At 46.8% G+C, this 21,376-nt stretch overlaps 1 protein-coding gene across 1 annotated transcript in view; it reads right to left on the reverse strand.

Moving 5' to 3' along the window:
* Window positions 1-21,376, reverse strand: part of TNS2 (tensin 2) — a 108,240-nt gene that overhangs the window by 59,228 nt on the left and 27,636 nt on the right. Inside the window, exons 3-4 of the mRNA XM_015423335.1 lie at window positions 13,305-13,343; window positions 711-749 (exon numbers count right to left, since the gene is read on the reverse strand). The gene's annotated coding sequence lies outside the window, so the exon portion shown is untranslated. The remainder of the gene's footprint in view (window positions 1-710; window positions 750-13,304; window positions 13,344-21,376) is intronic.

Here is a 21,376-nt window from a genome sequence, read left to right on the forward strand (position 1 = left end):
GTGTGGCATATGCAAATAAGATATGCTAATGAGCTCCTGCACCTCTTTTTCTACAAAATGACCCCTGGAGAGCCTAACTTCCCAATCTGGAAGGGGGCTAATTCTATCCTATTCCACTCCCTCTTTGGGCCTCCTTTGCTGGACACAGAGTAGGATCTCTCAAGCAGTGACAGCATCCAGGGCCATCAGGCTTCTATCCTGCCCTTTCCTCCAGGGGCAGCAAACACGGTTTTACTTTCTATATTTTATCCTCACGGAACTGAACAACAACAAAATAAAACTTCAGTGCTCTCAAGGCAAGTGATATATTTTTTTTACATTTTTAACCCAGTGAAAAGCCCTGTCTCTGGCAACCACATACCCTGCCTCTGAAGGCTGTTGGGGATACACAAAGAAGACCATCTTTTAAGACCATCTTAAATGTAGGTCCCTAAACAATGTCACTCGAAGCCGCCCATTGTTTTGGAAGCTCCTTGTGCCGTTCATAAATGCCTTCATCATATTTTCCAGCAGGCTCCCAAATCAGACTCTGTTTGCCATTTTTTTCCTGCAGTCAAACATTGTTTCTTTCCACTTCCACAGAACTGAAGTCTCACAGGCTCGGAGCAGCTACCAAAAGCCATTAATCAGGTCTTGCAGAGTCGTTCCCGAGCAATGGGATTCCAATTAGGCAACGCTCAAAGGATTTGGATAAAAAATGCAAATCTTACCAAATGCTCGATGCGCCGGACTGGGGCCGTATTCCGTCTCTGACATGTGGGAAAAACAGAGAGAAGCAAAAGGGGAGTTTGGAAAAACAAAATATACAAAGAACACTGAAATCTGATTGTGCTGTGTAGCTTCTTCCCCTGAGAAACCAGCCACGGCTATGTGGGCAGGTTCCACGGGGGACTCACAGCTGAATTATGAAAACTGTTCTGTGACACTTTAAGTCAGTGTGAGAGCGTGTGGCTGGCCCAAGGTCACCCAGCAAGCATGCATGCGCCGAGTGGGGACCTGAACCTCAACTTCCCAGATCCTCGTCCAACACTAAGCACCTAGGCAGGCAGATTCACAGCAAGCGTGCTCCTAAAAGTCCAGATCAAAAATCTCCACTCGGAGCCACCCACAACTTTAGAGAGCCTCAGGGGTCATTTCCTGCGGGAGCGCACAGGAGCGGAGCTCCGGCAGTAAGGAGCCTAAGGGGCAGGCACATGCAACAAGCCCCACCCCCTGCTCCCAGCAGTCCTCAGAGCAAGAAGCAGCCAGGTAAGTTGCAGAGCCACACACCCCCTTTCAGGTACAAGCTCTCCCTCCTCTGTGAGGGCGGATCGGCACGCCCCCCCCATAGCTAGCAATTCAAAACAGTCCAGTGGAGCCTGAGCGGTGAGTGTTGCCTTCTGACACACTTCCGGTGATGTCAGGGGGTGTGGCATATGCAAATAAGATATGCTAATGAGCTCCTGCACCTCTTTTTCTACAAAATGACCCCTGGAGAGCCTAACTTCCCAATCTGGAAGGGGGCTAATTCTATCCTATTCCACTCCCTCTTTGGGCCTCCTTTGCTGGACACAGGGTAGAATCTCTCAAGCAGTGACAGCATCCAGGGACATCAGGCTTCTATCCTGCCCTTTCATCCAGGGGTAGCAAACACAGTTTTACTTTCTATATTTTATCCTCACGGCACCCTGACCTGGATAGCCCAGGCTAGCCCGATCTCGTCAGACCATGGAAGCTAAGCAGGGCTGGTCTTGGCTAGTATTTGGAAGGGCAACCTCCAAGGAATATCAGGGTCTCGATATTGCAAACCACCTCTGAAACATCTCTTGCCTTAAAAACAAGTCTAGCTCGCCACCTGGTGGTGCATAATGCTAAAAGGAGAAGAAGAAGAGAAGAGATTGGATTTATACCCCGCCCTTCACTACCCAAAGGAGTCTCAGAGCGGCTTACAAACTTCTTTCCCTTCCCCTCCCCACAACAGACACCCAGTGAGGTAGGTGGGGCTGAGAGAGCTCTGACAGAAACTGCTCTTTTTTCAAGAACAGCTCTTATCAGAACTACGGCTTGCCCAAGGTCATCCAGCCAGGTGCAAGTGGAGGAGTGGGGAATCAAACCCGGCTCTCCCAGATTAGAGTCCACGCACTTAACCACTACACCAAACTGGCTAGAGCTAGAACATCTGTCTGCCAGACAATCTTAGGATCTCCTGGCTAGATTACACACATACGATGATGACGACGACGACGATACTCATGGCACTCCTTGCTTAGGCTGAGAGAATGTGAGTGGCCCAAGGTCAACCAGTGAACTTTATGGAAAAGTGGGGATTCGAACCCAAGCCTCTCAGATCCTAGCCTGCCTATCCACTGGACCACACTGGCCCTTCAATAGGGCTGGGACCAGTTTGTATATGATAGCACTGACTTAGGGTTGCCAGCCTCCAGGTGGGGCCTGGGGATCTCCCGCTTTTACCACTGATCCCCAGCCGACAGAGATCAGCTCCCCTGGAGAAAATGGCAGTTTTGAAGGTGAACTCTATTGCATTGTACCATGCTGAGGCCCCTCCCCTCCCTAGACCACGCCCTCTCCTGGCTCCACCCCCAAAGTCTCCAGGTATTTTCCAACCCAGACTTGGCAACCCTACACTAGCTTCATCTTGAAGTGAGAGGAGAAGGACTGAGAGTAGGTGGAGAATGAATTTTTGCATAATTTATCTGGAGGGGAGCAGTATGGTATAGCTTTCTGACTGTCCGACTCGGATCTAGGCGACCTATGTTCAAATCTCCACTCTGCCATGCACTAGTTGGGTCGATCTCGTATGGCTGTTGTGTGGGTATAACGGAAGGAGGGAGAACAATGTACACTGCTGCTGATTTCCTTGGAGGAAGGGCAAGATAAAAAGACATGCCGAATAACTAAATATCCCAGAATCTATAAAAGCAAGAATATTGTTGATTTTCTAAACACAGCCAAGTTTTGCACCTTCAAAAATGTTAAAGGTCCTACTATAGGGTAAACTGGCCTCCTCTTCAAAGAAGGGGAAATATAGTTAGATATGCCATGGTAAACATTAATATTATGATTTCCCGCTTATTCTCTGTTCAATGGAGCTAGGTTCCAACAAGTTAGAACTGTGAACATTCCATGACAGCGTATCAGGATACGCTGGCTCGATCCTTGGTGGGGAGGAGGGCAGGATCATTTCCCTACCTACCTGCCCATCTGGGGCACCAGCAGGCATCTATGAACTGGTTTATGATGTAGTCTGGCACACACACACGGCCTCCGAGGGCACAGTTAAACTCTAAATTACTTGTAGAATTTCAATGGAGCACATGGAAATAATGTGTGTGCCAAATCAGATTATCGTGCAACACATGGACGCCGAGGGGCATCAGCGGTTGAGGTGATGCGCCAGTAGGTGGAGAAGGAAGGTGTGTTCCCCATTCCTCCCCATGCATCAAGAGTCAGTGTTGTGTGGTTATTAGAGAGTTAGATTAGAACCTGGAGTTGAAAATCCACACTGCACAGCAATCACACGGATTCGACTGGCTTTCGAGCAAGGGAACCTTTACCTTTACCTTTTTTACAGACAAGGTATATATACTAGTGAAGGATACAGACAACAAGGATCTACAATCATAATAAAGCTATAAAACTGTTAACGATAACTGTTAGTCATATGGTCTATGACAGGCCACCAAAGAGACAGAAACGAAGATTGGTATTCATAACTCTATTTGTGACTATTGTGATAAATTATTATACAGTCTTTAAAAACGTGATTTGACTTCTGACTCCCTACATACCCCGTAGTTCTTCATTGTTCAAAAGCATGCCACACATGGTGACTGTGTAATTGTTTTACTTTGTACAGTTTGTGACTTTATGAAAAACTTAAAAATAAAGATTTTTTTAAAAAAATCCACACTGCAGCAAAATTGCATTGAGGAAACACACTTGAACACAGATGAAGCTGCCTGATACTTTCAGATCGTTGGGCCATCAAGATCAGAACTGCCTACTCAAACTGGTAGCTGCTCTAGATTGTTCCTATTAGCTATGTAAAGGTCAGGGGTCATTTCCTGCAGGAGCGCACAGGAGCAGAGCTCCAGCAGTAAAGAGCCCAGGGGGCAGGCACATGCAACAAGCCCCACCCCCTGCTCCCAGCAGCCCTCAGACAGAGCAAGAAGCAGCCAGGTAAGTTGCAGAGCTCCCCCTGGCCCCCCGGTCCAAAACAGTCCAGTGGCACATACAAGCTCTCCCTCCTCTGCGAGGACAGATCTGCACATTCCCCCCCCCCCAATAGCTAGCAATCCAAAACAGTCCAGTGGAGCCTGAGCGGTGGGTGTTGCCTTCTGACACACTTCCGGTGATGTCAGGGGGGTGGCATATGCAAATAAGTTATGCTAATAAGTTATGCTAATGAGCTCCTGCACCTCTTTCTCTACGAAATGACCCCCTGGTAAAGGTAAAGATTTCCCTTGCTCGAAACCCAGTCGAATCTGACTCTAGGCTCAGCTATGACCTGATCCTTAACAGAGATGCCGGAAATTGAACCGGGGATCTTCTGCATGCTAAGCAGATGATCTACCACTGAGCCACAGCCCCTCCCCAGCGAGTTAAATGACCTTGGGTCAGTCACTCTCCCCGCCTAATGTACCTCACAGGGTGGTTGTGAGGATAAAAGGGGGGGAGGACTATGTCCTGTTTGTTCCTTGTAGGAAGGCCAGGATGAAAAATTATAGATGAACAGAAATATTGATAAAAAGATGGGGAGGGTATATCCTCTGAAACAGATGACTGAGAAACTGGGATTGTATGTGGCACAAGGAGAGCTGACTGGCACACACGGAAATTGTCCTGCTTCCCCTCTACCGCTGCAGTCACTGCCCCCCAAGTATTGTTTCACCACGGGTCAGTAGACCACCTAGAGAGACAAAGTAGGGGGACTGCAGTGAGGGGGGAGAACGCCCCAAAATTCCCTCGTGGTTGTCTGCAAAGTGGAAGTGCCTATCGGAAGCAGATCAAGGGTTGCCAGCTCCAGGTTGGGAAACACCCGGAGATTTGGGGTGGGGTGTGGAGCCTGAGGGGGGTGGGGTTCGGGGAGGGAGAGACATCAATGGGGTATAATGCCATAGAGTCCACTTTCCAAAGCAGCCATTTTCTCCAGGCGAACCGATCTCTGTTGTTTGGAGTTCAGTTGTAATAGCAGGAGATCTCTGGTCCGGCAACCCTAATTCTGCCCACCTCTTGCGGGGCGAGGGTTACCCCGACTTGGACCACTATCCACAGCAGAATTCGGAGAACAGAAATCCAAAGCTGGAGAAACTAACTTGACCTAAGTTTGAAAGATTCCTCCAAGACTGAGACTGATTTCGCATTAGAGCTGCTTCGATGTTGCGCCGCCGTTTGCCCCGATACTATTGGTCAATTTCACACCCGAAGCTGCGGGGCTGCATTTTGACTCACGGCTTTGGGTGTGAAATTGACCAATAGCATTGGGGCAAATGGCGGTGCAACATCGAGGTAGCTCTAGTGCGAAATCAGCCTGATTGTTTTCCTGGAAGTCGTTCTCGTGGGTGAGTGCGCTGATGTCTGATTTAAATCAATGGGGGGATATTATCCCTCGACGGAGAAAAAAACCCAGTTTTTTTTAAAAAGCAGGCCTTCGAGCAAAAGCAGTGAACTTTTTGTATCGACACACACAGCTGTGTAAACCGAAGCTGCAGGTTCAGTCTCCGGTGGCTAGTTACTTCTGGAAAGCAAGCGAAGCACGGAGCATCACCTGGGGACAGATCCGTCAAGTGATTTCACACTATTGCTCAAGCAGTCTGCTTTTAATGAATGGCAACGAGGAGGGGTGGAGAGTCAGCGGAGGAGGGATGCTCCTGAAACGGGCCACCGAGTTCCCTGCCCCCCCAGGCTCCGCCCCCAAATCTCCAGGAGTTTCCCAGCCCGAATATGGCAACCAATGTTCCCTCTAAGCTGTGGGTTCTTGTGAGCAAAAATTGTACTTTGTGAGCTGCTGGCATGAAAGTTGTGAGCGAGCGATTTGGCTACTATTCCAACTGATCTCCAGGCAACAGAGATCAGTTCATGGCTGTTTGGAAGGTGGACTCTATTGCAATATACCCCACTGAAGTCCCTCCCCTCCCCAAACCCCACCCATCTCAGACTCCACCCCCAAAATCTTCAGATATTTCCCAACCTGCAGCTTGCAACCCTATGTGACAGAGAAATGCATGAGAGGAAGTCATAACACAGGATAACTACTACACAGTACGGGAGAACTTGATATACAGAGGCAGTTCCCCGTGGCAATTACGGGTGCCGATCTGCAGGTGGGGATGGGAGCGCTCCCAGAATGACCACAGAGATCAGCTCCCCTGAAGGAAATGGCAGCAAAATAAAGAGAACGAAAGCCTGAAGAAAAATGACACCACACACTGACTAAGAAAAGCACTCCTGATCCTCTAGTGGCTGCAACCGGTACTGCAGTCGTGAATAACTCATTTGAATGAGAGCAGCCAACAACAAGCCCTGCCTTACAGGAGCTCCACCCACTTCCTGAACTCTTGGTGGCTGCGAAGAGAAGTACTTCTGGGTACCATGGCACCCAGAGGCACCATTCCGTCATGAACTGTGCAGACTGGATCCAACGGTTCAGATAGCCCTTTCCCCTCCAAGGTGACAATGTCAACAAAGCTGACACAAGATGATGGTTTTGCTTGGCTGTAGCAGGCTGGCAAATGCTCAGAGGTGTGTGAGAAATTTGTACCTTTCCATGCCCTAGAATAGGAGCTGCGGTGGCTCAAGTGGTTAAGACGCTGAACTGCAGGCTGTGGAAGGTCAGTAGTTCAGCAGTTCGAGACCCAAGTGTGCCGCAAGACGGAATGAGCTCACGTCTCTAGTTCCATCTCCTGCCAACCTAGCAGTTCGAAAGCAAGAAATTGCAAGTAGATCAATAGGTACCACTTTGGTGGGAAGGTAACAGCGTTCCGTGCGCCTTGGTGTTTAGTCATGCCAGCCACATGACCACGGAAACGTCTTCGGACAGCGCTGGCTCTTCGGCTTTGAAACGGAGATGAGCACCACAACCCTAGAGTCGGATTTGACTGGCTTTCGAGCAAGGGAACCTTTACCTTTACTTTTATGCCCTGGAACGGTTTGAGCAGGTAGACTCTGAGGCCTCGCAGCCCATCAAAACATTCAGAAGATACTCTCTCCACACCAAACAGAATAATTTGAGATTTCACCGTGTTGAGAAATCCCTCACTCTCGCTCAACCCTTTATCGGGATTGCTATTAATAACCCCTGCGCCAGTCTCCTCTTTACGTTTCCCGGAGACTGCCTGGCTCACACTTTCCCGCCTGTGTGCTCAATTTGGCACAGCCTGAAGAAAGCATAACCTGCCATCAGGATGGGGGGGGGGAAGGTGCTTCCTATCAGTCATATTTTAGAAAGGATGCACCTGCTCTTTCAAACTCATTGTCATCGCAAGGAAAAGTTATGAGGGGAAACAATGTGGAGCAGTGAGAGGTCTCTTCACGCCATGGATCGAGCCTGTTATGAAAAATGTGATAGGGAGACCCTTGGCTTTTTGATATTCTTACATTCATGGTACTTCTGGGTGGATTTGTCAAGCCATTCTGGACCACATGAGACAAGTCATATAAGATGATAGGGTTGCCATCCAATACTAAATTGGGAGGGGTAGCAAATATGGTAGAAGGCAGAGTCAGGATACAGGATGATCTTGACGGGCTGCAAAACTGGGCTAAAACAAATAAAACGAATTTCAGTGGGGATAAATGTAAAGTTCTGCATTTAGGTAGGAAAAATCAAATGCATAATTATAGGTTGGGGGAGACTTGTCTTGGCAATAGTATGTGCAAAAAGGATCTAGGGGTCTTACTAGACCATACACTGTACATAAGTCAGCAGTGTGATGCGGTAGCTAAAAAGGCAAATGCGATTTTGGGCTGTATCAACAGAAGCATAGTGTCCAGATCATGCGAAGTGATGGTTCCACTTTACTCTGCTCTGGTTAGACCTCACCTAGAGTATTGTGTTCAGTTTTGAGCACCACAATTTAAGAAGGATATGGACAAGCTGGAATATGTCCAGAGGAGGGCAACGAAGATGGTGAGGGGTCTGGAGACCAAGTCCTATGAGGAAAGGTTGAAGGAGCTGGGTATGTTTAGCCTGGAGAGGAGACGACTAAGAGGTGATATGATAACCATCTTCAAGTACTTGAAGGGCTGTCATCTAGAGGATGGTACGGAGTTGTTTTCTGTTGCCCCAGAAGGTTGGACCAGAACCAACGGGCTGGAGCCACCCGCTGGGACACAGGTAAGACTTGGCAACCCTAGTTCAAGGTTGATGTGTGAGGGAAGGCCGTAACATGTTCCAGACAGAATCAGGCCCCACAACACTTTTTAAGGTAATGCCCAATCAGATGTGTGACCAGGGATTCACCTTAAAAAGCAACATGAGGTCTGACGCTACTCCAGGGCATGGCGCAGAGAGAGGACAGTCCTTCAGCCTTCCCTCCATACCATTTTCATGAGACGCTGGACTGGAGAAACAGACCCATCCCCCGTTGCTCATTTCCGCTTGCAAAAACGGTGCAGGGAGGGGCTGACACCCCTTCACCCCCAGTGCCACACTTCGGAGCAGAATTGGGCCCCACAGCACTTTTTAAGGCGAGCCCCCCGATCAGGCATGCGACTAAAAGTGGGCTAAGGGATCTCATGTCACTAGTCTTGTATGCAGGGTTGCCAGCTTCGAGGGGGTAGCAGGAGATCTCCTGGGATTACACCTGATCTCCAGGCGACAGAGATAAATTCACCTGGAGAAAAATGGCTGCTTTAGAAGGTAGACTCTATGGCAGTATACCCCGATTGAAGTCTTTCCCCTCCCCAGACTTGAAAGTGGGTGATCAGAGGATGATCAGCTTGTGGATGCCCCCCCCCCATGCACTCCCCTTTGGCAGTAAATTTGGGGCAAAAGGTCTTGTGGAAGCAGCAGTCTCTGGGACTCCACTTACTTCCCTCTTCCCCTTTCTGAAGATGTCTGCCCATGCATGCTCCTCACAGAAACATGGAGCGATGAGTCCACACGTGAAATCACCACAACCGAGCAAATACTACAGACAGCTTTCACACTGCCAGCCATCTCAGACAACACTTTTCAGCGAAGGAATGTGTTATGTATTGGGACTGAAACATTCCAGAACTGTTCTACCTGAGATGGGCTGAGCTCGAAGCCCAAGAACAATAGCCCACCAGGATACTGGAAGCAACCAATCAAGAAGTCATGTTATATAAATAGCCTATCATTGGGAGTGGGGTGTGTTTGGGTGTGGCAATTGCATGCTATTTAAACAGGGCTGCTGCCGTAGGGTTTCAGTCTTGTTCTTGCTGAAATCACTAATAAAGTAGAGCTGATCACTAGACTTAGGGTCTGCTCATCCATAGAACCCACTATTTAACAGGAACAAAGCATAAAGAGGGCCCCCCCACGATTCAGCTCTGGTACACAAAAGAGAAAATCTCGCATGACATCCAAGGCTCAGAGTTGCAGGTCAATGAGTCGTATGCAATGAATAAATGGTCCCCATTCTTGAAATGTAGACTGAAGCATAAAGGACCTTTAAAAAGGTAAAGGTTCCCTTGCTCGAAAGCCCGTCGAATCCGACTCTAGGGGTGCGGTGCTCATCTCCGTTTCAAAGCCGAAGAGCCAGCGCTGTCCGAAGACATTTCCGTGGTCATGTGGCCAGCATGACTAAACACCAAGGCGCACGGAACGCTGTTACCTTCCCACCGAAGTGGTACCTATTTATCTACTTGCAATTACTTGCTTTCGAACTGCTAGGTTGGCAGGAGCTGGAACTAGAGATGGAAGCTCACTCCATCATGCAGCACCCGGGTCTCGAACTGCTGAACTACTGACCTTCCACAGCCTGCAGTTCAGCGTCTTAACCACTTGAGCCACTGCAGCTCCTGACATCTTTTTAAGGACTGCTTAATGGATGCAGCTTTGTTTGTTGTTGTTTGTGATATGTGTTATGCTCACTGCTCATTTTTATGTGAATTGTACCTACTGTTTCTTAATAAAAATTATATTAAACAGTATGGAAGAAGGAGATTTCGCTTATGATTTCTGTGATATCTGGACTTCTCCAGGAATCAACGTGCAACCGCCATTTTAGGAACTGGGGGGAAACAGGACTCAGGATTCCACCAGCTTCCCTGTCCTTTGGACTTCTTCAAACATCAGGAGAAATCCACTTATCTAGACAAATCCTGCCCTAGCTAGGAAATCAATTAAAGCGTTAATCTCTTTTGTTCTGATACCATGGTGCCAGATAATCAAATTTATAAACCTCCGCCCCGGGGTTCTATTTCATTTTAGAACCCTCAAATGGAGGGGAGGGAGAACTCCAAACTTCGCCTTCTCCTGTATCCACTTGTCTCTCTCTTACATCAGGACCAGGGCCAACCTAGATGCCAAAGCAGGAGACCCATTTCTTTAAACCCAAGTCTTCACTAGTCCTTTAGAAAAATGAATGTACATGTTCAAGTGCCCTGACCTAGATGGGCCAGGCTAGCCTGATCATGTCAGCTCTCAGAAGCTAAGCAACATCAGCCCTGGTTAGGACTTGGATGGGAGACCTCCAAGGAAGTCCAAGGTCACTAAGCAGAGGCAGGCCGTAGCAAACAGCCTCTGTTTGTCTTTTGTCATGAAAACCCTAAAGGGTCCCCATAAACTGACTGTGCCTTGACAGTACTTTTCACCACAAAAGCCCCCTGGAGACCTGCTTGGTGCCATAGAATTCCTGAGGAACATTCCGAATACATTCCGAATACACTCCGAATACTATTTCGTTTAGAACCCTCAAATGGAGGGGAGGGAGAACTCCAAACTTTGCCTTCTCCTGTATCCACTTGTCTCTCTCTTACATCAGGACCAAAAGCCCCCTGGAGACCCGCTTGGTCCCATAGAATTCCTGAGGAACAATCCGAATACATAGACTTTGTCCCAAACACCCTTTTGCCAATAATGATGGCTGGCCATTCTTGCACTAGGTGGAGCTGAATGCTTTCCCCATTGGGCTTTTCCCCATTCTTATTTTACCTGCTGTTAAGTTCCTGTTTCTTCTAGTTTTTTTCCTCCTGTTCCGCAGGTGTTTTGCTCCCTCTAGTGGTCGATTCAATATCACACAGGTGTATTTCCAGCATATCTCCCTGCAGATTTAAAATGCAGGGAGATAAGATGGAAATGAAGCTGTTTTGATATCGAGTCGGCCACTAGAGGGAGCAAAAGACCTGAGGACCTCCTCCCCAAGAAACAGGAACTTAAGAGTAAGTAATGAGAATGTGGAAACGCCCATTGTCATGAATTAGCTGCCAAGGAAGGCTTATCACTCACAGAGTGAACACACTGATTAGACTCCTCCAACGAAACATCCTCTTAAACGACATTATTAACATTTCTTTCATTCCCTTCTTGAGATTTTCCTTCCTGTCACTATTTATCCTAGCAAGACAGGCCATCATTACAGTCATTATCCAGTCTCATCTCAATCCCCAAAGGTGGAAGAATGCCTTTCCCATTTTAGGTAAAAGTAAAGGTTTCCCTTGCTCGAAAGCCAGTCGAATCCGACTCTAGGGTTGCGGTGCTCATCTCTGTTTCCAAGCCGAAGAGCCAGCGCTGTCTGAAGACATTTCCGTGGTCATGTGGCTGGCATGACTAAACGCCAAGGCACACGAAATGCTGTTGCCTTCCCACAGAAACGGTACCTATTTATCTACTTGCAATTTCTTGCTTTTGAACTGCTAGGTTGGCAGGAGCTGGAACCAGAGACAGGAGCTCACTCCGTCATGCGGCACCCGGGTCTCAAACTGGTGAACTACCGACCTTCCAGCCTGCAGTTCAGCGTCTTAACCACTTGAGCCACTGCAGCTCCCATTTTACAGATGGGCAAACCAAGGCTGAGATCACAGAATGAGATCACACAATAAATCCAAATCTGGGCTGGGATTAAATCTTTGGTCTCCTGATTATTTTTTTTAAAAAAAACCCTTCAAGAGATGTTCCACACCATATGCATTTGACAAAGTTGATCTCACTCATAAAAGCTTATGCTGGAATAAACTGGGATAGTCTTAAAGGTGCTATTCGATTTCTGCTTTATTTTTCTGCAATAGACTAACGGGACCACCTCTCTGGATGATTAACCTTCCTGAATCTGCATTCAGACATCACAATAAACCATGGTTTGTGCAACAAACTCCAGCTCCCTATCTGCCGTGTCTGTGGCCAGGCATCCTCAAGGGACAGCACTATGGAACAAACCATTATAGAAAACTGCAGTTAAAGATGTGGCCCAAACAAACCCTTGAAGAAGCTCACAATCACAACCATGAGAAGAATGAAGACCATTTAAAAAGGATCACAGAGATCAACAGAGTGCCTTACAAAGCATGAACATTTCTGATTTTAAACTAGGACAACACAATATCAGTTTAAGGTAACAAAATGAAGTCCATCTTCCATACGCTTCCCAAAATAAAAACATCTTAACCAAAGGCAGACTTAGCATGGTGGGTTTCCCTGGGAGGGAATCAGCAGAGAAAGAGTGCCACTGCTGATAAGGCCCTGCTCCTCTTGTCTAAGTTCAGTTAAGGCAGGGATCTGGAGTACAGCCTCCTTTGATTTACCTCAGGAGGGGGAAGAGGCTGGCAGGACAGTACCACAAGGTGGGAGCTACCTTGGCAGGTCTGTTCATTTTCCCTCCAATCCTGGATGGATCTCCAAGAACTATGGGCACTTCTGGAACCTTGAGGACTGGCAGGGATGCCACTACAAAATGGCTGCCATGGGGACAATCACAAAATGGCTGCCACAGAGCCAATCAGAAGTCAAGAAATCGCTGTATGCTCCCTGAATAACACAAAGTTGATGCCTCCTGGGCTCTACTGAACACATTCTCCACTGAGGGGGAGGGAAAAAAAAGTCCTGTTCTTTTAATAGAAACTTTGTGTGTGGAAATGAGAAGTTGAAGCTTTTCATGACATGGAAGTAAACAAAATCACCTGGTAAATAAAGCCCTCCACTCATTAAGCCTCTATTAAAGGGATAGAGCGTTTTTCTCCTGGCCAACTGACAACTCTGTTTTTAAGTAATCTCTATGTACCAGAAGTCAGTCTCACATTCAGTATTCTTCTCCTAGCGATACTAACAGGAAGAGGGAAAACTGACCAAAGCAGGGTTGGAATAAGAACACAGCAGAGGTGCAACCGTCGATGGCACTTACCAGTTCAGGTGGGGGAAGCGGCTGGCAGGAGGATGGTACCTGGAAAGGAGAAGAGGAGAGTGATGAGTCCGGTCACAGAGACCTATTCAGCTGGAGGCCTCGCAGTTCGCCATCCTCCCCTGAAACTCCCTACGAAGCTCTGCAGTGACGTTCCTAATAACTCCTCCTCCTCTCCACAGGAGTCGTGGGGGGCAACGGAGGGGGAGAAAGTTTCTTGCTCAGCTCCTTGAACTGCCTGTGTAAGATGCAGAATCTGTGCCTCTTTCTCTCCCCCGCCCCACATAGGGTATTTTCTTTGGCCTGGGCTGGTTCCTTCCAATGACGGCACAGACATAAGCGGCAATTCATCATGGCCAACGCGAGGAAGGGGCACTATATATAGAGAAACATAAACAGGCTGGTCCACACCCCACCCAAGAGGGAAGCACAGTAAGACTATTGAGCTCTCTTCCCTCCCGTCTCACCTGGCCCAACTGACTTCGCATCCCTGCGTGACCCAGGAGAGGAGAGGGAGATTCCAGGCACCGTCTGCTTTGCCCTCCGTGGCTCCAACTTTGCCAACTATAGAAAATCTACTACCTCCTCTTAGAAGTCTGGTCTCACAGTTCGCGTGTCTGAACAGCCGCTTTTTTTTTAATGAAATGATTTTGAGTCAGAAATGATTAACTCTGATTCTGTTCGACTGCAATTCCTTTTGCTGGCTTTTGCAGGGGAATCTTGAGCAGCCAACTGGTTCAGCTCACGTTCTGCTCACCGCTGGTGAGGGGAGAGCCGGTTTTTTACTGAGCAGGTCAGCTGCTTGTGAACTGCTCGAGTCCGTTTGTCGTGTCACTGTTTGTGTTTTCCACCAGGATGGTGGAATCAGCTGCGTTTCACACAGGCTTATTCTCACACACCCCAGCGGCAATATTTTCCCCCTTTCCACATGGTACTGTTGCCATTGCTCATTACTTAGTTGCCAATTGTATAAATAAAGACTGATCAAATTAATCACTCGTCAAGAGATTATTAGTGAACACTATACTTAAAAAAAAATCTTACCCTTTGGTATTTTATGTTCATGATATTGTTGAGGGTGTTTTGTACATAGACTGAAAGCATCCTTAGATAGTAATAATGCTGTCAAGTTGCAACCAGCTCATGGCAACCAAGGGATTTCCAAGATGAGCTGGTTTGCCATTGCCTGCCTTGGTGGTCTCTCATCCAATTACATACCAGGGCCAACCCTGCTTAGCTACCGAGATCTGATGAGGTCAAGCTAAGTTTGGCTATTGAGGCTGCTCATTAAATAATACTCACAAGCGTAATATAAACATTATGCACCTGTGCATAGCTATGGGATCATCATGCCTTTCCCCCAAGTAAACTTGGGAACTTTTCTGTGAGACAACTGTTAATGCAGGGTAGCTGATACTCTGTCTTCCCCCAGAGTAAAACAAATTGAGAGTCCAGGAGCTAAAGACCAACAAAGGTTTATTCAAGGTATGAACTTTTGTGTGCATGCACACTTTTTCAAACACATTGGAATGGTAGGTAAGGTTCACACATATAGACAGGGACTTAACAGCAAATTAACATCTAACATCATGATGTTTAAGATAGGCAAAGTCAGAACTAAATAACAAGCTAAAGTTATAAGGTCAACTCTTGTAAAGCAATAAGTATGTCGAAATAGCAGATAAATGTCTAAAGGTGTCTTTTCTAATTGTGGGAAGCAAACCGAGACTCTCCATTCTCTCCTCCCAGGCGTGGAGATCACTTAACAGCACTTTTTGAGGTGGATGCAGTGTCATGTCAGCAAAACATCCCAATATTCCTTGCATTACATTCAGTATTCTAATATACTATTCTGAAAAAGAAATACGCTAAAATACAGAGGATTTATAGTTATTCTTGTTGAGAATATATATGTGAGGACTGACTGAGTTAGCTTATGTAATGAGATAAGAAACCAATATCTCTATTGAGTCCTGGGGAGGTTTTTGTATTTGAAAAAGTGTGCATGCACACGAAAGCTCATACCTTGAATAAAGCTTTATTGGTCTTAAATGTGCCAATGGCCTCTTAATTTGTTCTACTGCTTCAGACCAACATGGCTGACCACCTGGATCTTCCTCCAGAGTGGTGATGGTTAAAGACCTAACCTTATGTTCCACTAGCCATCGAGGGTCCCACTAGATGTCAGACTCTGAAGCATCCCAAAAGAACAGGACTCATGCCCCCAAACTATCAGCTGGCTTCACTCAGGGCTTTTATTTATTTATTACTTTGATTTCTGTCCCGCCCTCCCTGCAAGCGGGCTCAGGGCGGGTTACAAAGTCACATAAAAATCGTGACTAGCATAGCAATCAATAGAAGTTTAACCATAAAACTGACATCAAAATCAACTATGCCACAAACCAGAGCAAGCTTGTCTTGACAATAGAGCTTGGGTGGAAATATTTCAGAGTGGCGCCACTGGATAATTCGTTAGATTAAAATCAGCGCTTCCAGAAAGGGAGGCCGAGATGGATTTGCACGTCTGATGCCTCACCCGAAAGCCCGGAGGAACAGCTCCGTTTATAGGCCCTGCGGAATTGTAACAGATCCCGCAGGACCCTGATCTCAAATGGGAGCTTGTTCCACCAGGCAGGGACCAGGGCCGAAAGAGCCATGGCCCTGGTTGAGGCCAATCAGACATCCTTCAGGCTGGGGACAGCTAAAAGATGTTGATTGCTGGATCGTAAGACTTTGTTACAGAACTAATCCGTGAATCTAAAGCAGTGGTCTTCAACCCATGGAGTAAGGGTCACAAACCCCGACACAGATGCTATTGTCTTGTAGTTGTTGCGTTTTGGAAGGATGTGGCACTAAGGCCCGCACACATGACCTGAGGGACCGCCTTTCCCCATACATGCCCCAAAGAGCACTTTGGTCGGGGTCACAGCACCGCCTAGTGACCCCGGGACCTAAAGGCTTGCTGCCACAAGGGCCAGGTCCTTTTCGGTGGCGGCTCCTACCTGGTGGAATGAGCTCCCGGAGGAAATCAGGGCCCTGCGGGACCTTTTACAGTTCCGCAGGGCCTGCAAGACGGAGCTCTTCCGCCAGGCTTTTGAGTAGGAGCCGCCGCCACCACTATGACCACCATCGTGTACTGCAGAGCAATGCCGTCGGGGTGGGCTAATTAGCCAACTGGGACATCTCGGCCTATGACACCCCCCTTTCTGCTGACCTCACGGTGAGGTAGAATAATGAGTGGGTATTTTCAACTACCGATGCATCCTGTGAGATTGATCTGTGTTTTAAGTGGTCAAATTGTATAATTTTATCGCACCCTGTGTGCCTAAATTGTTTTAATGTGTTATATTTTATTGCACTGTTGTGCCGTGTAAGCCGCCCTGAGCCCGCATGCGGGGATGGCGGGGTATAAATGAAATAAAATAAATAAATAAATGTACACATGCGCGTGCTCACACACACACACACAAAATTTGTTTCTCCCTGTATCAACATTCCAGACTCTTAACTCTTTCCATTAAATTCTCCCTGGGCAGGTATTATCGGCACCTACCAGCCGCCACTGGGTTGTGAGAACACCACATCATTTCTGTGGCTCACTATAAAATGTAAAGACCAGGGATATTTTGTTATCACAAGTTACCATTTGGGAAGCTTTTCCTTTCAATCACGGTCAGTGTTGCTGATTCACTGGGTTCCTTCGTGCCATTTATATACTCTCTTAATTGTTTTAATATTGTTCTATACACAGTTGTTAGGCCATTTTCATGCAATTGGTGCAAGAATGACCATTAAAAACTGCTTAAATTGGGGAAAACTGGCTGGCAGAAACAGAAAATAGTGTGAAAATAAGGATGGGCTCAGTTTGAACAAGGGAGCAGCAAAAAGAATACGGAGATTTTCAAGTTGAAAAAGCGGGGGGGGGGGGGGAAGGTCGCGGGGCGAACATGCAAAATTCGGCAACATCTCCGATAAAGAGAGACGAACATTTGTTTCCGGGAATCTTCATGTGGGGCCTAACTCTGTGAGAGTCCCTCAGATGAAAAACAGCGAAAGCCAAAGCTGTATGTAATTTTTTTTTTTAAAAAAAAGAATGTTGTGGTGGGGGGAGACTAACCACAAAACACTACATGCAAATAGATGTGTAACAAACCTGGTATAACTCTTTTTTGTTAGGGAAAAGCTGCTTTGGGAATGAGTGATCTGGAATGAAGAGGTGCTGGTGGAACATCTGTGCTCAAACCCTTTCCTCGGTGGCCAACCTCCAGGCGGTCTAAACAAACGAAGCACAGACTGATAGAACAAAAGCGCTTGAGCGTATCGAAGTATATTATAGCATACAACAATATTAAAGCAGATACTGATACACAAAAGAATGGTAAGTTTCAGGTGAAGGTGAACTTCTATCAAAATGCAAATGAATCCGACGAAAACCTCCGGAGTGACTCTTCGTTTCGCCTCTTCATCAGAAAAATTCCCATGCTTGTCTAGTTTTATTCATACCACAGTTTGACATATCATATACAAATCTCCTGGTTTTTCTACCATAAATACATTTTTAAAACAAACGTTTCACCAGGCGTGACTTAGTTCGAGGCACTTTGCATCATGAACTAAGTCACACCCGGTGAAATGTTTGTTTTAAGAATGTATTTATGGTAGAAAAACCAGGAGAAGATTCGTATATGATATGTCAAACTGTGGTATGAATGAATGTGGTATGAAACTAGACAAGCATGGGAATGTTTCTGATGAAGAGGCGAAACGAAGAGTCATTCCGGAGGTTTTCGTCGGATTCATTTGCATTTTGATAGAAGTTCACCTTCACCTGAAACTTACCATTCTTTTGTGTATTAGTATCTGCTTTAATATTGTCGTATGCTATAATATACTTTGATAACCTCCAGGTGGTAGCTGGAGATCTTCTGGGATTACAACTGATCTCCAGGTGACAGAGATCAGTTCCCCTGGAGAAAATGCCCACTCTGGAAGGTGGACTCTATGGCATTAGACCCCACTGAAGTCCCTCCCCTCCACAAACCCCACCCTCCTCAGGCTCCGCCCACACAGTCTCCAAGTATTCCCAACCTGGGGCTGGCATCCCTACCCTTTCCCCACCTACCAGTTTCTGACTCTCTCCAAGCCTCCCCCCTCCCCAAATCCCAAGTATGTATTTGTGTGAGTATGAAAAATAGGACAAATAGAACATGAAGTATAATGATTAGGGATGCTGAAAACTTCTAGCGAACGCATTCAGCAGACATACAGTGTTTTCAATGCTACTGGCAAAGTTTCATTCCTTCGACTGCGCAGCCGCTTTTGCCCTGGTGCAGGATGTGAAATCAGTTCTCCCCCAGAGTCATGTACAGTTGGATCTGGTAATTAAATGACACCAGTGGTGGTGGGGAAACTACAACAGCCAGAAATTATGAAAATATGCATGTGTAAAATAACATGCTAACACAGCTTTCGGCATCTACAAGAACCAGTGGTTGTTTATAAATAAATAACTAGCTTGTGTGCTCACTGGGATGTCCGTTGGGCTGCAGGAGAATGCATGCTGCTAAATGCACTGCCCTGTATTGTTTGAATGTATGGAAGGCAACTTGTTGAACAGGTTTGAGCTGCTCATGAACAATCAAACTGCCTGATGACAAACTGGCTCCTTGCTCACAGCTAGACGGCAAGTCATGAACTGAACTGACACACAGACGTGAATATCCTTAATTATTACTTTGCCTTATTATTACTTAGCAAGCAGAATATTTGCTAAATAGGCCAAAATATATCTTCTGAATTTCCTTCCTGAGAACAGAGCTGTTTGTTAAAGAGCTGTTTCAGTAGATGCGAAGAGTCGATTTCTGCTTTAATTTTATGTAAAAGATGCCATAAAATAGAAAGATGTGGAGTTTTGTATGGAATTTGCCACAATATTTGAATGTTTTAAATTCTCAAGATTTTATTTTTTTTAATGGCCCAGGCTAGCCTGATCTTATCACCATAGAAATCCAGGCTTGCTATGCAAACTACCTCTGTCTCTTGCCTTGAAAACCCTACAGGTTGGCATAAATTGGCTGAGGAGGAGGAGGAGGAAGAGAAAAAAGAGGAAGAGATTTGGTTTATATCCCACCTTTCACTAGGAGTCTCGAAGCAGCTTACAATCGTCTTCCCTTCCCCTCCCCAGAACAGACACCCTGTGAGGTAGGTGGGGCTGAGAGAACTCTGAGAGAACTGCTCTTTAGAGAACAGCTCTTAGAGAACTGTGACTGGCCCAAGGTCAGTCAGCAGCTGCGTGTGGAGGAGTGGGGAATCAAACCCGGTTCTCCCAGATTAGAGTCTGTGCTTCTAACTGGCTCAGTACCACAGCACCAGCTCCCATTTTTACAAGCACTAGAGAATCACAGCTGGTTAAGCATCAGTAGTGCTTTGCAGAACCTCCACAGTACTGAGTTTACAGCAAGTTTCTCACGCCTGGCCTGGGCTATCCTGATCTTAGCAGATCTCAGAAGCTAAGCAGGGTTGGCCCTCGTTAGTATTTGGATGGGAGACCGCCAAGGAAGTCCAGGGTTGTGACGCAGAGGCAGGGAACGGCAAATCACCTCTCTTTGAAAATCCTTGAAAATCCTACGGGGTCGCTGTAAGTCAGCTGTGATTTGATGGCACTTCACACACATCCCGCATCTTGGCTGGCTGTGAACAGTATATTATGCCACACTATTTGGGCTGCTGGGTTTAGGGTAGCTCCCACCTAGCAGACAGAGACTACGGGATTTTCCAAATCAAACTGGAAACCGAGAAATGTGCATTAGTATTCCTTTCTCCATCCTCATTCCCAGGCTCTGCGTCAAAACCCTGCCCCGAACCTCAGCATTGTGCCTTGTTAAGTGGTAGGCAAGTTAGTAGGCGTGGACAGCAACTCCTGTGAAGGGACTACATGCCCTTTTTTGGGTTGTCACTAGCCCTGTTCAAGTTTCAGCAAATGCACATACATCCTAAGAGACCCAGGTATGAATCACCGCTCTGCTATGGAAGCTTGCTAGGTGACCTCGGGCAAGTGACAAACTCTTAGCCTAACCTACCTCGCAGGGCTGTTATGAGGATAAAGTGGAGGTGCAAATGAAGTAAAAAATCCTGCATGTATAAGCGTACATCTGTTTGTAAGAAACAGCCTATACAAACATTAAAAATCGAGGCAGGGCCAGTACTGGGGGTTAAATCCTACATTCAGCATTACGTGCATTGAACGTAATGTAAGAATTACTCAAGTGCACAAGACCTCTGCAAATACTACATTGTGCAGAATGGGAGCCCCCCAGCCATACATTTCAGGAGCATGATACGTGGATGGAATCATCGTATCATGTGACTTGAGCAATGTGTGGATTTTCCAATCTGGTCCAGATTTCTTTCACGTGAACCAGAACCCTGTAAAAAAAAATAATCAAGGTTCAGGTTTGCAGTCGCGGAAGCTGTTCCCGCATGGAAATCCATGCAATCCATGCATTGCTCAACTCACACTAGGCAGCAACTGTGCATACTGGGTGCATCGCGGGGACCCGTGTGCTCCCAATATGGTGTGCTCTCAGTTCACACAAACAGAACAGAATGCCTGCAGAGGGCTTATAAGATGTGAACATGGTTGCAATTTGGCAAATGGCTTTCAGCTATATGCAGTCTCTATGCCCATGTAAAGAAATGCACTTTCCTTCTGTTCCACAGCATGTGGTTGAAAGCAGTGAATATCATTATAGGGTAGAGCTGCAAGGTCCCATATGGCCATTGGTGTGGGATGGGGGATAGGGTTGCCAGATCCAGGCTGGAAACTCCTGGAGATTTGGGGATGGAGCCTAGGGAGGACAGGGACCTCAGTGGGGTATAATGCCCTAGAGTCGCCCTCCAAAGCATCCATTTTCTCAAGGGGAACCGATCTCTGTAGTCTGGAAACCAGCTGTAATTCTGGGGGAATCCTCAGGTCCCACCTGGATGCTGGCATCCCTTTCCTCTTCGCTTTCAAAATCTGGCTTTGGGATCCAATTTTAGGATCCCTTCCACTGAAGCCGGAAACACCTCTTCCG

Source organism: Gekko japonicus, unplaced genomic scaffold (assembly GCF_001447785.1).
Source record: "Gekko japonicus isolate JY-2015 unplaced genomic scaffold, Gekko_japonicus_V1.1 scaffold1492, whole genome shotgun sequence".
Taxonomy (NCBI): Eukaryota; Metazoa; Chordata; class Lepidosauria; order Squamata; family Gekkonidae; genus Gekko; species Gekko japonicus.